Raw genomic sequence first — 14,792 nt, forward strand, 5'->3', positions numbered from 1 at the left:
ATTGCCTGTATCTTGTCAATAGGAGGAAGACATCAATAACATTTGCTGTAAATGTACAAGACCAACAATACGATTCCATGGTACAGGGGTTCTTACTCATTAGTCACATTATAAGTAAACCAGGCATTATAACTACCCAAGATCTGCCTTCTTTCAGTTCTCTGATTGAGGGGGTCACACTTCTTTTGTCCAGTGTGTGTATTTACCAGACAAATGTGGACAATATTTACTAGCCAGTCCAATATCATGCTCATGCACTCTTACTAGCACGTAATAGGTATTTCGATGCTATTTGACAATCAGTTCCATGATACATATAATGAAATAGATCTCCTCCTCGGAATGTTGTATTATTAGACAACATATCTGTATAGTTTTGATCCGAAATATGTAAATTCACTTATAACAAGTAAAAGAATCCATCGTCACTTGAAATGTTCATTGATTAAGTGTCAATTGGTGACGGAATATTCTTGAATAACTACCTGTCCTTATACCTGCTACAAACTTTTTGTTCTTGTGAATATGCCTGCATGGCTGCTTAACACCAGATTCAGGGATTATCACTACAATACAGAAAACGAAATATAAGAAAAATATCGAAATCATTCCTGTGTAATCCAAGTTATTGTAATAGCACCAAGTGGAAAAAAAACACAAATAAAAGAGCAGGCTCAGCTTATGCATGATGGAAGCATTTTAAGTTCAAGCGTTTCAAGAGTTTTACTCTTGATTATTGCACGTGAAACATGTCAAGGACAGTGTACTTGTAAGGTGACTTTATTGGGGAAAATTATAATCAGAAAAGACAGCTGATTTAAAATGAGAAAAGGTATGTCACTTAAAAACCCAGCACAGGGGAACGGGGTCAAATTTTCTCACAGGCGCAAGAGGTGACAACAGGATTTTACAGTAGTAATCAGGGGCTTTTTTCTTAAATCACTCTACTTCAGTTTGTATTAACATGTATCACTGACCCAAGTTGTATGTACAATTTGTGTGTTAGGACAATATCTATTTGCTAATAACGCATAAGCAAAGTTCGTTCAATCATAAATGATTAATTTTAAGTAGGATACAAATAAAATAGAATTCTCTTTAACGATTCGTTGCGCCCATCAGAATATAAAAGACGGGAAAAGGGGTTGTTGCCACCCAGTCCACTTTTAAAACAGCGTTATACGAACATACCGAGTTCCTCAAGATGAACAACAACAAGTTGGTCGCAATCCTCTTGGTGGTATTACTGGTGGTCAGTTTGTCCACGGATTCGGAAGGTAAGCTGAAATGAAATACCATGTCATCCAAACGAGAGTGAAAGAATATGACATACTTTTTTTAAAAATTGTACGAGCGCACTTTATTAATACATGTGGCCTATTGGATGGCTTTCCAATATTAAACAACAGACAGTGGATCGTATACCGTCGTGGATTTGCAATGTAATAAGTACATGTAAATGGACAGATAGATAAAATGATAAAGAGGAAAGCAATTTTTTAATGATATTTTGTATTTCTTTTTTAACCCTTAATGTTTAGGAAGAAGAAGACGACGATATGGTAAAATTCGCCCAATTGAATCTGACTCGGTGCGCATGAACTAAATAATTAATTAATTAAGCAATTTGATTTTACTAACAGATTTATGCGTATCTAGATTTCACAGACTAATATTTGCATCACTCAAAACTGAAACAATTTAATATCAGACCACTTTGATAAAACGCGGGTATAAGCTCTCATGTTTTTCATCAGATTAACAGATTACTCTTTAAAAACCTGCAGTAATCTGTATTCTCTGTGATGAAGTAAAGATGTCTTCCCAAAATCAAATATAGTGATCTGTATAACACGTACAAGGGCATATAGCACGTTGAATCATTTTGTAGATTGACAATGAAGATTTGAAGAGGATCTTGAAGAGGGCTGCGGAGGGATCAGACGAACATGATAAAGAACTTGGTATCGACGGGGAGTGATTTACAAACACCTTCTACCGTACAAACCGCTCAAGACGAACCCAACGACACCTTCGCTGATCTATTAATCGTGCCAGCAATTAATGCCAGAGATGTAGTAGGCAACTTAATAAATAATATCAGTTGGGTTGCAATACACAAACACTAACATTGAAACTTTAACATTTAGAAACTTAGCTTTTACCTTCAGTCATATACTGGAAATATACGTAAGCCTTGGCTACGACAAACTAGCCAGCAATCCTGAACTTTAATCGCCACCTGGAGATTTATACTTGTAGTTATTATTGAAGTAAATGCTGCTTATCTAATAATGTTATCGATCAATTAACGGAAGAAAAAGATCGGTTTGATTTCATATAATAATTGAAAGAGACTAAACTTCGTTCCTTTTAGAACCGCAAGGCACTGTGCGCTATTTGGTAACTTGCTGCCGCTCAGCCCGGACATGTATGTGAGGCAAATATAACAATATACGTGCCTCTGTGCTTTAATGGAAATAACACGTGTTTTCTTAAGGAAAATAAACAGATAACATGCTTGTACATGTGTCTATAAGAATTGACACTCTTCTGTGCTTAATACCCACTCTATTGGTGTTATACGCGGCGTCTGTATCCCGACTGGTGGTTGTTGGTCAGCAAAATATTGAGTTGGAAAGATGCAGATAAGAGATATCAAAGATTGGTCGGATACACCAAGAAAAGACAAAAACAAAGCCTTTTTAACCACGTGGTTGCCATATCTTACATTTTAACGCCCACCTTGTTTTTATTTCTTTCAAATATGAGCACCCCTCTTCTGTGTAATGTCATACTAACCGCAACTTTTTTTAATCTTTATGTGTCCGCTGATTTTTTTGCCGTTAATGCAGTGCAACTGGTCACGTGATGTACCCAGCAGTGGGCGTGACCTGTAGAGGCAGGACAGAGGGGTCGAATTTCTCGTCGAGGTTGCACCTATCAGAGGCTGGCATAACAAATAGAGAACTTCTATGTACAAGCAGTGGCCCATAACTGGTTCAACTGGGGTGGGACAAATGTGTATAGATAAATCCCTAGAGGTAGGATTATTCAAGGTGCAAGGCTGCATTTTAGTGTCGAGGTTACAGCCATCAGAGTTTGGACTGAAATAAAATAAATAAGATCACTCCGTGCAAGGTGGTAGCAAAAACTATTAACTTGTTCTAGAGTTTCCAAATATTTTTTTTTTACAAACAACATTGTGCTAAAAGATTCGCGAAGGGCGTTGGTAAACAAAATCATACTAATTTCTGGTTTTCTTTAAGAATCTAAATTTCGAAAAAAATGATGTTGATTCAATATTAATTAAGACAATATGTGTCCTCGTAGCTTTTTCTTTTCACTGTCACTGTCCCAGTTTGACTGCATACCTGCAGTGAAAAGAAGAACTTGAATGGGTCCATAGACATCCCCGGTGTGAACACAGTTATATCTTTTCTCTTTTTATCAGTTATGAAACTTAAACTGATTCCTTCCTTCCCATATTCACAAATCATGGTGTTTTGCCGTGCTGATATGACAAATGGTTTATATTTACCTTACAAATGTGGACAATATTTACTAGCCAGTCTAATAGGTATCACATGATCTTGCAATCTTTCTGGCACGTGATAACTATTTCGCTGCTATACAACCAGTTCTAAAACAACTGACCTCGACGATGATACATATGAAATAAATCTCCTCCTCGGAATATTGTATTATTAGCCAACATAGCTGTATAGTTTTGATCCGAAATATGTAAATTCACTTAGAACAAGTAAAAGAATCCATCGTCACTTTAAATGATCACTGATTAAGTGTCAATTGGTGACGGAATATTCTTGAATAACTATATTAATGTACTTATACCTGTTACAAACTTTATGTTCTTGTGGATATGCCTGCATGGCTGCTTAACACCAGATTCAGGGATTATCACTATACATGTAATACAGAAAAGGAAATATGAGAAAAATATCGAAACCATTTCCTGTGTAATACAAGTTATTGTAATAGCACCAAGTGGAAAAACACAAATAACGGGGCAGGCTCAGCTAATGCATGTTGGAAGCAGCTCAAGTCCAAGCGTTCCAAGCGTTTTACTCTTGTTTATTGCACTTGAACTTGGTCAAGGACAGTGTACTTGTAAGATGACATTTTTGGGGAAAATTATAATAAGAAAAGGCAGGTGATTTAAAAACCCAGCGCAGGGGAACGGGGTCAAATTTTCTCACGGGCGCAAGAGGTGAAAACGCGATTTTACAGTAGTTATCAGAGGCCTTTTTTTCGCAAAAACTCAATACAATCTACTTCAGTTTTTTTAACATGTATCAGTGACCCAAGTTGTATGTGCAACTTGTGTATTAAAAGGACAATATTTTTTACTAGTAACGCATAGACAAAGTTCGCTGCATCATAAATGATTAATTTTAAGTAGGATACAAATAAAACCAAAGTCTCTTTTACGGTACGTTGCATCCATAGAAATATAAAAGACGGGGAAAGGGGGTGTTGTCTACCAGTCCACTTTAAAACGACGCTATACGTACATACCGACCTTCTCAAGATGAACAACACCAAGTTGGTTGCAATCCTCTTAGTGGTGCTACTGGTGGTCTGTTTGTCCACGAATTCGGAAGCCGGTAAGCTAAAATGAAACAGAGTGTCATCAAAAACGAGAGTAAAAGAATATAACACAGTTGTTTTAAAATTTTACAAGCACATGTTATGATTATTCGTGACCCATTGGATGGCTTTCCAATATGAAATAACAGAAAATGGGCCGCATTTGCAAAGTAACAAGCAGACGAACAGCTAGACGAAATGATAAACAGGAAAACAGATTTTCTTTTAAAATGATAATTTGTATTTTTTCTTTTAACCCATAAGCTTTTGTAAAAAGAAGGAGAGCAACTGCCAAAATTCGCCCAATTGAAGATGATTCGGTGCGTATGAACTAAGTTAAGCATCTTACATGTATTTTTTATTATTACCCGCATGCCTATATACATTTTATACTTTAGAAATCACTTAAAAAATCACTCTAAACTGAAACAATTTAATATCAGACCATTTTGATAAAAAGGGGTATAAGCTCTCATGTTTTTCATCAGGGTATCCGGCAGGTCACTCTTTAGAAATGTGTGATATTCTGTATTCTCTGTGATAAAGTAGAGGTGTCTTCCCAAAATTAAATATATTGATCTGTATAACAGGTTCAAGGGCATATAGCACGTTGAATCTTTTTGTAGATTGGCAATGAAGATTTGAAGAGAATCGTTAAGAGGGCTGCGGAGGAATCAGATGAACAGGATAAAGAACTTGGTATCGACTGGGAGTGATTTACAAACACCTGAAACGTACAAACCGCTGCAGACGAACCCAACGACACCTTCGCTGATCTATTAATCGTGTCAGCAATTAATGCCAGAGATGTAGTAGGCAACTTAATAAATAATATCAATTGGGCTTCAATGCACAAATACTAACATTGAAACTTTAACATTTAGAAACTTAGCTTTCACCTTCAGTCATATACTGGAAATATACGTAAGCCTTGGCTACGACAAACTAGCCAGCAATCCTGAACTTTAGTCGCCATCGCGAGATTTATACTTGTAATGATTATTAAAGAAAGTGCTACTTATCTGATAATGTTATTGATCAATTAACAGAAGAAAAAGATGAGTTTGATTTCAAATAATAATTGAAAGAGACTAAACCCTGTTCCGTGTAGAACAGCATGGCACTGTGCGCTGATTGGTTACTTGCTGTCAGTCAGCCTGGACATGTATGTGAGGCCAAAATAACAATATACGTGCCTCTGTGCTTTAATGGAAATAACACGTGTTTTCTTAAGGAAAATAAACAGATAACATGCTTATACATGTGTCTATAAGAATTGCGACTCTTCTGTGCTTTATACCCACTCTATTGGTGTTATACGCGGCGTCTGTATCCCGACTGATGGTTGTTGGTCAGCAAAATATTGAGTTAGAAAGATGCAGATAGGATATATCAAAAATTGGTCGGATACACCAAGAAAAGACAAAAACAAAGCTTTTTTTAACCACGTGGTTGCCATATATACATCTTTACGCCCACCTTGTTTTTATTTCTTTCAAATATGAGCACCCCTCTTCTGTGTAATGTCATACTAACCGCAACTTTTTTTAATCTTTATGTGTCCGCTGATTTTTTGCCGTTAATGCAGTGCAACTGGTCACGTGATGTACCCAGCAGTGGGCGTGACCTGTAGAGGCAGGACAGAGGGGTCGAATTTCTCGTCGAGGTTGCACCTATCAGAGGCTGGCATAACAAATAGAGAACTTCTATGTACAAGCAGTGGCCCATAACTGGTTCAACTGGGGTGGGACAAATGTGTATAAATAAATCCCTAGAGGTAGGATTATTCAAGGTGCAAGGCTGCATTATAGTGTCGAGGTTACAGCCATCAGAGTTTGGACTGAAATAAAATAAATAAGATCACTCCGTGCAAGGTGGTAGCAAAAACTATTAACTTGTTCTAGAGTTTCCAAATATTTTTTTTTTACAAACAACATTGTGCTAAAAGATTCGCGAAGGGCGTTGGTAAACAAAATCATACTAATTTCTGGTTTTCTTTAAGAATCTAAATTTCGAAAAAAATGATGTTGATTCAATATTAATTAAGACAATATGTGTCCTCGTAGCTTTTTCTTTTCACTGTCACTGTCCCAGTTTGACTGCATACCTGCAGTGAAAAGAAGAACTTGAATGGGTCCATAGACATCCCCGGTGTGAACACAGTTATATCTTTTCTCTTTTTATCAGTTATGAAACATTGTGCTAAAAGATTCACGAAGGGAGATGGTGAACAAAATTATTCTACTTTCTGGTTTTCTTTAAGAATCTAAATTTTAAAAAAATGTATGCTGATTCAACTTATTAAGACATTTAGTGTCCTCTTAGCTTTGTCTTTTCGCCGTCACTGCCCCCTTACGTACCCTGGAGTTGACGTGAAGAGCAGAGACAGGACAAATGTGTTTCAGTTTCAATTTGAAGAGCCTAACCACTTCTGACTGCACACCTGCACTGAAAAAATCAATTGAGTCGCTCCATATACATGTACATCCCCGGTGTGAACACAGTTTTATCTTTTCTCTTTTCTGTCAGTTATTAAACTTAAACTGATTCCATCCTTTTCCATATTCACCAATTATGGTGTTTTGCCGTGCAGATATGACAAATGGTTTATATTTACCATACAAATGTGGACAATATTTACTAGCCAGTCTAATAGGTATCACATGATCATTCAGTCTTACTAGCACGTAATAGCTATTTCTCTGCTATTTAGCAACCAATTTGATGATACATATAATGAAATAAATCTCCTCCTCAGAATGTTGTATTATTAGACAACATATCTGTATTGTTTTGATCCGAAATATGTAAATTCACTTAGAACAAGTAAAAGAATCCATTGTCACTTTAAATGTTCACTGATTAAGTGTCAATTGGTGACGGAATATTTTTGAATAACTACATAAATGTCCTTATACCTGTTACAGACTTTATGTACCGTTGGATGTGCCTGCATGGGCTGCTTAACACCAGCATCAGGGATTATCACTACACATGTAATACAGAAAAGGAAATATGAGAAAAATATCGAAACCATTTCCTGTGTAATACAAGTTATTGTAATAGCACCAAGTGGAAAAACACAAATAACGGGGCAGGCTCAGCTAATGCATGTTGGAAGCAGCTCAAGCCCAAGCGTTCCAAGCGTTTTACTCTTGTTTATTGCACTTGAACTTGGTCAAGGACAGTGTACTTGTAAGATGACATTTATGGGGAAAATTATAATAAGAAAAGGCAGGTGATTTAAAAACCCAGCGCAGGGGAACGGGGTCAAATTTTCTCACAGGCGCAAGAGGTGACAACAGGATTTTACAGTAGTAATCAGGAGCTTTTTTTGCGCAAAAAATCGATACAATCTACTTCATTTTTTTATCAATATGTATCAGTGACTCAAGTTGTATGTACAATTTGTGTGTTAGAAGGACAATATCTATTTACTAATAACGCATAAGCAAAGTTCGTTGAATCATAAATGATTAATTTTAAGTAGGATACAAATAAAATATAATTCTCTTTTACGATTCGTTGCGCCCATCGAAATATAAAAGACGGGAAAAGGGGTTGTTGCGACCCAGTCCACTTTTAAAACAGCGTTATACGAACATAGCGAGTTCCTCAAGATGAACAACAACAAGTTGGTCGCAATCCTCTTGGTGGTATTACTGGTGGTCAGTTTGTCCACGGATTCAGAAGGTAAGCTGAAATGAAATACCATGTCATCCAAACGAGAGTGAAAGAATATGACATACTTTTTTAAAAAATTGTACGAGCGCACGTTATTAATACATGTGGCCTATTGGATGGCTTTCCAATATTAAACAACAGACAGTGGCTCGTATACCGTCGTGGATTTGCAATGTAATAAGTACATGTAGATGGACAGATAGATAAAATGATAAAGAGGAAAGCAATTTTTTAATGATATTTTGTATTTCTTTTTTAACCCTTAATGTTTAGGAAGAAGAAGACGACGATATGGTAAAATTCGCCCAATTGAATCTGACTCGGTGCGTATGAACAAAATAATTAATCAATTAAGCAATTTGATTTTACTAACAGATTTATGCGTATCTAGATTTCACAGACTAATATTTGCATCACTCAAAACTGAAACAATTTAATATCAGACCATTTTGATAAAACGCGGGTATAAGCTCTCATGTTTTTCATCAGATTAACAGATTATTCTTTAAAAACCTGCAATAATCTGTATTCTCTGTGATGAAGTAAAGATGTCTTCCCAAAATCAAATATAGTGATCTGTATAACACGTACAAGGGCATATAGCACGTTGAATCATTTTGTAGATTGGCAATGAAGATTTGAAGAGGATCTTGAAGAGGGCTGCGGAGGGATCAGACGAACAGGATAAAGAACTTGGTATCGACGGGGAGTGATTTACAAACACCTGCTACCGTACAAACCGCTCAAGACGAACCCAACGACACCTTCTCTGATCTATTAATCGTGCCAGCAATTAATGCCAGAGATGTAGTAGGCAACTTAATAAATAATATCAGTTGGGTTGCAATACACAAACACTAACATTGAAACTTTAACATTTAGAAACTTAGCTTTTACCTTCAGTCATATACTGGAAATATACGTAAGCCTTGGCTACGACAAACTAGCCAGCAATCCTGAACTTTAGTCGCCATCGCGAGATTTATACTTGTAGTTATTATTGAAGTAAATGCTGCTTATCTAATAATGTTATTGATCAATTAAAAGAAGAAAAAGATGAGTTTGATTTCAAATAATAATTGAAAGAGACTAAACCCTGTTCCGTGTAGAACAGCATGGCACTGTGCGCTGATTGGTTACTTGCTGTCAGTCAGCCTGGACATGTATGTAAGGCCAAAATAACAATATACGTGCCTCTGTGCTTTAATGGAAATAACACGTGTTTTCTTAAGGAAAATAAACAGATAACATGCTTATACATGTGTCTATAAGAATTGAGACTCTTCTGTGCTTTATACCCACTCTATTGGTGTTATACGCGGCGTCTGTATCCGCAGTGCAACTGGTCACGTGATGTACCCAGCAGTGGGCGTGACCTGTAGAGGCAGGACAGAGGGGTCGAATTTCTCGTCGAGGTTGCACCTATCAGAGGCTGGCATAACAAATAGAGAACTTCTATGTACAAGCAGTGGCCCATAACTGGTTCAACTGGGGTGGGACAAATGTGTATAGAAATAATAAATCCCTAGAGGTAGGATTATTCAAGGTGCAAGGCTGCATTTTAGTGTCGAGGTTACAGCCATCAGAGTTTGGACTGAAATAAAATAAATAAGATCACTCCGTGCAAGGTGGTAGCAAAAATTATTAGCTTGTTCTAGAGTTTCCAAATAATTTTTTTACAAACAACATTGTGCTAAAAGATTCGCGAAGGGCGTTGGTAAACAAAATCATGCTAATTTCTGGTTTTCTTTAAGAATCTAAATTTCGAAAAAAATGATGTTGATTCAATATTTATTAAGACAATATGTGTCCTCTTAGCTTTTTCTTTTCACCGTCACTGTCCCAGTTTGACTGCATACCTACAGTGAAAAGAAGCACTTGAATGGGTCCATAGACATCCCCGGTGTGAAGACAGCTATATCTTTTCTCTTTTTATTAGTTATGAAACTTAAACTGATTCCATCCTTTCCCATTTTCACCAATAAAGGTGTTTTACCGTGCTGATATGACAAACGGTTTATATTTACCAGACAAATGTGGACAATATTTACTAGCCAGTCTAATAGGTATCACATGATCTTGCAGTCTTTGTGGCCGTGATAGCTATTTCGCTGCTATTAAACAACCAGTTCTAAAACAACTGACCTTGAAGATGATACATATAATGAAATAAATCTCCTCCTCGGATTATTGTATTATTAGACAACATAGCTGTATAGTTTTGATCCGAAATATGTAAATTCACTTAGAACAAGTAAAAGAATCCATCGTCACTTGAAATGTTCACTGATAAAGTGTCAATTGGTGACGGAATATTCTTGAATAGCTACATCAATGTCCTTATACCTGTTACAAACTTTATGTTCTTGTGGCTATGCCTATGGATATGGATATGCCAGTGTCAGGGGTTATCACTATAATACAGAAAAAGAAATTTGAGAAAAATATCGAAATCGTTCCTGTGTAATCCAAGTTATTTTAATTGCACCAAGTGGAAAGACACAAATAAAGGAGCAAGCTCAGCTAATGCATGATGGAAGCATTTTAAGTTCTGTTTCAAGCGTTTTACTCTTGATTATTGCACGTGAACGCGGTCAAGGACAGTTTACATGTAAGGTGACATTATTGGGGGAAATTATAATAAGAAAAGGCAGGTGATTTAAAAACCCAGCGCAGGGGAACGGGGTCATCTTTCTCACGGGCGCAAGAGATGACAACAGGATTTTACAGTAGTAATAAGAGGCGTTTTGCCCAAAAATTCAATACAATCTACTTCTGTTTTTACTAACATGCATCAGTGTCTGTAGGGCAATATGTGTTTGTAGGACAATATCTTTTTACTAATAATGCATAGGCAAAGTTCGTTGAATCATAAATGATTAATTTTAAGTAGGATACAAATAAAATCGAAGTCTCTTTTACGGTACGTTGCGTCCATCGCAATATAACAGACGGGGAAAGGCGGGTGTTACCACCCAGTACACTTTAAAACAGCGTTATACGTACATACCGACCTTCTCAAGATGAACAACAAAGCGTTGGTCGCAATCCTCTTAGTGGTACTACTGGTAGTCAGTTTGTCCACGGATTCGGAAGCCCGTAAGTTACACATGTATTTAACCATCATGCCATGGAAAACGGGTGTGAAAGCATATAACATAGTTGTTTTAGAATTTTACAAGCACATATTATGATTACATTTATGGAACATTGGATGGCTTTTCAATATTAAACAACAGACAGTGCATTTGCAATGTAATAAGTAGACAGACAGATAGACAAAATGATAAACAGAGAAGCATATTTTCTTTTGAAATGATACTTTGTGTTTCTTTTTTAATCTCAAAGTTTCAAAATTAAGAAGAAGAGCAAATGGTAAAATTCACCCAATTCAATATGACTCGGTGCGTATGAACTAGGTTAAGCAACTTACTTTAACTAACAGAATTATGCTTATTTACATTTCACAGCTTAAGATATTCATCAAAACTGAAACAATTTAATATCAGAACATTTTGATAATAATGATGATTTTGATAATGATGGACATTACCTCGAATGCTTTCATCAGATAATGTGGCACATAACATTTTGGAAATATTTAACATTCCGTATTCTCTGTCGTGAAGTAAAGATTGCTTCCAAATATTGAATATATTGTTCTATACGACATATGAACAAGGGCGAATAGCACATTGAATTTTTGTGTTGAATTCAATTTTTGATTTTGTGTAGATTGACGATGACAACGATTTGAAGAGAATCATGAAGAGGGCTGCGGAGGAATCAGATGAACAGGATAAAGAACTTGGTATCGACGGGGAGTGATTTACAAACACCTGCTACCGTACATACCGCTCGAGACGAATGCAACAACACCTATCAACCGTGCCCGCAATTTGTGCCGGAAATGTAGTAGGCAACTTAATATATAATATCTATTAGGCTTCAGTGCACAAACACTAACATTTTATATTAAGAAACTTAGCGTTTACCTTCAGTCATATATTGAAAATATACGTAAACGTTGGCTACGACAAACTAGCCACCAATCCTGAACTTTAGTCGCCATCGGGAGATTTATACTTGAAGTGATTATTAAAGTAAATGCTGCTTATCTGATAATGTAAAAACTGATCAATTCGAGGAAGAAAAAGGTGGGGTTGATTCTAAATAATCAGTTGAAGAGACTAAACCCTGTTCCGTGTAGAACCGCATGGCACTGTGCGCTGTTTGGTTACTTGCTGTCGCTCAGTCTGGACATGTATATGAGGCAAATATGACAATACAAGTGGTACTGTGCTTTAAAGGAAATAACTTGTGCTTTCTTAGGTATAATAAATAGACAACTTGCTTGTACTTGTGTCTTTGAGAATTGAGAGTCCTTTTTTATTTTATACCCACTGTCTTGGTGTTATCCGCGGTATGAGGACATGCATCCCGACTCGTAATTGTTGGTTAGAAAAATACTGGGTTAGAAAGATACAGATTAAAGATACCAAAGATTATTGGGATACACCAAGAAAAGACAAAAGCATAGCCTTTTTAACCACGCTGTTGCCATATCTTACATTTTTAACGCCCACCTCGTTTTTATTTCTTTCAAATATGAGTGCCACTCTTCTGTGTAATGTCATACTAACCGTAACTATACACAATCACGAAATTCAATGTAAAACAGAAATAAATCTTAGATATCGCATATTGCAGTCAATATATATAATTTTGAGTGATTTTCAAGAAAATAAACTGCACTCCTACAACATCTACTTAAACACCAATAAACTGCAGAGGGTATGGGAATGGTAACAGGCAATTATTGCAAATTGTTTTAAGGCTAATGGAAGTTGGAAGAAATAAATATTAAAATGTAGCCTGTGCCAAAGACAATAACAACATATTAAGTCCACTAAGAGCGCATTTAGAACAGCGGACTAAAGGATCCTCGGATCAAATATGGCCGACCAACTTAAATGCTCGCTGTGTAATCCCCGCGGGGAATTTATTTTTATAAACGTGTCTAATCAGTAAGCGGCAAGCTTTTAAACCGGTCGCCATAGTTGATCCGCGGATCTGTTAGTCCGCTGTTCTGAATGCGTTCTAATTCCACCCAGTATTATGGTGGTAATGGAGGACACCAGGTTACCTCTGGAATGTCGTTAATGAATGTAATATGACACAAGGTGTCTTTACAAGCGTATCCATGCAAAACGTTTCTTTTGCTTCAGGGGATTAGGAGGTAAAAGCAACACAAAAAAATCAGAAAAATTGATGCCAGCATTATAAACGTCAGCAGGGAATTGTGAAAAAATTGCAGTGTCAGATTATTTAACACGCTTCACATCAGAAACGAAGCCGGTGACAATGCATACAATACGAAGTAAAATATGGTGATTATAACGGAGACAGCTGCAGGCCACAAGGTTACATCTGGCATGTCTTTAACAACCATAATGCATGACACAAGGTGTTGTACGAACTTAACAGCTGAAGTCATCCAAAACATCATTTCAACGTCAGGGGATGAAGGCGAAAAAACAAAATTTACAGATGTGAGAAAATTATATATAGCCCACATGCAGTAGGAGATAACAATTAAAATAGCACTTTTTAAAATTTCACTGGCATTTTAGGGTTGGCATAAAGATAACTAACTCAATACTCTGTAACGAGGCGTTTGGTTGTCGTTTCGTACTGGTGTATTTGCGTGTACTTGCACGGGTGCACGTGATCGGGGCCAAGGACAGTTAACCTGTGAGGTGACTTTTGGAAAAATTGGTACAGTTAATATAATGCAGAGGGTTTCTAATTCAAACGTAGCGCGATGGATCGGGCTTAAATTACCCCAATGGCGATTGCGTATAAGATAACATTGACGATTTTACCCCAGTGACCAGACTTTTTGCGCGACAAACAAATTATTCTATTCTTTGTTTTATACTAATATACTTATATGAATAACACAAGATACACATACAATATTTATTCTAATATTTATTTATTCTAAAATTTTGCATCACAGTTCATCATCACTTTTAGGAAAATATAAAGGAAATCGTTTTTCGCCTTTACGGTATGTTGCGCCAAACTCAATATAAAAGACCAGGAAAGGGACCGTTGTCACCCAGTTTACTTTTAAAGCAGCGTTATCCTCAAGATGAAGAACACCAGGTTGGTAGCAATCTTCTTAGTGGTAATACTGATGGTCTGTTTGTCCACGGATTCGGAAGGTAAGTTGAAATGAAACACCATGTCATCCAGTGAAAGAAACCCAATATATACGGTGTTGTAGAAACTTTTGTTTTAGTGAAACTCATTTGTAATGTAACAAGCAGACAGACAGATGGACTAAATGACAAACAGGAAATATATATTTAATTGTGAAATGATGTTTTGCGTTTTTTCCTTAAATCCGTAGCTGCAAGAAATAGAGGACATACTGGTAAAATTCGCCAAATCAAATATGACTCGGTGCGTATGGAATATTATGCATATCT

At 36.6% G+C, this 14,792-nt stretch overlaps 4 long non-coding RNA genes across 4 annotated transcripts; all 4 read left to right on the forward strand.

Annotated features, from left to right (window-relative positions):
• Positions 1-1,110: 1,110 nt before the first annotated feature.
• On the forward strand, positions 1,111-2,536 carry LOC106150478 (uncharacterized). Its single transcript, XR_001237129.2, has 3 exons — positions 1,111-1,277; positions 1,542-1,591; positions 1,892-2,536. It is a non-coding gene; the product is annotated as an uncharacterized LOC106150478 (long non-coding RNA).
• A 1,974-nt stretch (positions 2,537-4,510) lies between these two features.
• On the forward strand, positions 4,511-5,887 carry LOC147761091 (uncharacterized). The gene is made up of 3 exons (XR_015334915.1): positions 4,511-4,628; positions 4,876-4,931; positions 5,238-5,887. It is a non-coding gene; the product is annotated as an uncharacterized LOC147761091 (long non-coding RNA).
• Positions 5,888-8,140: 2,253 nt separating this feature from the next.
• On the forward strand, positions 8,141-9,571 carry LOC147761092 (uncharacterized). Its single transcript, XR_015334910.1, has 3 exons — positions 8,141-8,304; positions 8,569-8,618; positions 8,919-9,571. It is a non-coding gene; the product is annotated as an uncharacterized LOC147761092 (long non-coding RNA).
• A 1,682-nt stretch (positions 9,572-11,253) lies between these two features.
• Positions 11,254-12,696, forward strand: LOC147761093 (uncharacterized). The gene is made up of 3 exons (XR_015335193.1): positions 11,254-11,394; positions 11,644-11,699; positions 12,031-12,696. It is a non-coding gene; the product is annotated as an uncharacterized LOC147761093 (long non-coding RNA).
• Positions 12,697-14,792: the final 2,096 nt, after the last annotated feature.

The sequence above is a fragment of the Lingula anatina genome, chromosome 6, assembly GCF_051362555.1.
Source record: "Lingula anatina isolate TDL-2025a chromosome 6, LinAna3.0, whole genome shotgun sequence".
Taxonomy (NCBI): Eukaryota; Metazoa; Brachiopoda; class Lingulata; order Lingulida; family Lingulidae; genus Lingula; species Lingula anatina.